The sequence below is a fragment of the Fulmarus glacialis genome, unplaced genomic scaffold, assembly GCF_000690835.1.
Source record: "Fulmarus glacialis isolate BGI_N327 unplaced genomic scaffold, ASM69083v1 scaffold20867, whole genome shotgun sequence".
NCBI classification, from domain to species: Eukaryota; Metazoa; Chordata; class Aves; order Procellariiformes; family Procellariidae; genus Fulmarus; species Fulmarus glacialis.
In genome coordinates, this window is record NW_009224047.1 from 7,833 (window position 1) to 8,717 (window position 885).

Below are 885 nucleotides of genomic sequence, written 5' to 3' on the forward strand. Positions count from 1 at the left end.
CGCCGGTTCTCCCCCCTTCCTGCCTCTTCACACCCTTACTCTCCCCCACCCCCCCTCCCTTTGCCGTGCCTGCAACTCCCTTCAGGTGCCAGTCGGCACCCCATCTCACCTGTACAAGCTGGTGCCATCACACAATAGCCTTACCCTCCTAACCAAAAATAGCTGTCCCCAAGCTGGGTGAGACTGGGCTGCGGGGATGGCTCTGGAGCCCGCCAGCCATCTCCTGCCCCTCACTCCCCGCTCACATAAGTGCTGTCCCTTTGCCGTGCCTGCAACTCCCTTCAGGTGCCAGTCGGCACCCCATCTCACCTGTACAAGCTGGTGCCATCACACAATAGCCTTACCCTCCTAACCAAAAATAGCTGTCCCCAAGCTGGGTGAGACTGGGCTGCGGGGATGGCTCTGGAGCCCGCCAGCCATCTCCTGCCCCTCACTCCCCGCTCACATAAGTGCTGTAGCAGCCAGAGCAGAGCAACAGCTTGTTCCTGGCTCAATGTGGGGGTCTCCCCATGGTGCATTTGTTTTCCTCACTTCCCCCTCGAATAGACATAACATTTCCCATGATTAAAACAGCCTCACTGCCTCCCTGGGGCACTACTCAGCCTTACCCCATGTCCTCACCAGGCCCCATTTTGCTGCTCGGGGCTCTGATTAGGAGTTGGGGATGCAGGAGAGGTGCGGCGAATTTCTGTCCATCCCCACAGTCGGTGCCCATGCTCTGTGTTTGGGGAGAAAGTGCCTCCCTTGTGTGGATTTGCTGCCAGGTGGGAGAGGGGAGTCCGGTCCATCCTGCGGTGCCTGTAGCGATATTTGCTCTCTGGAGATCAGGGAAGAGCCATCAGGGAGGTGCTTTCTGATCTCCTAGATCCCTTTGAAAAGGGGGAA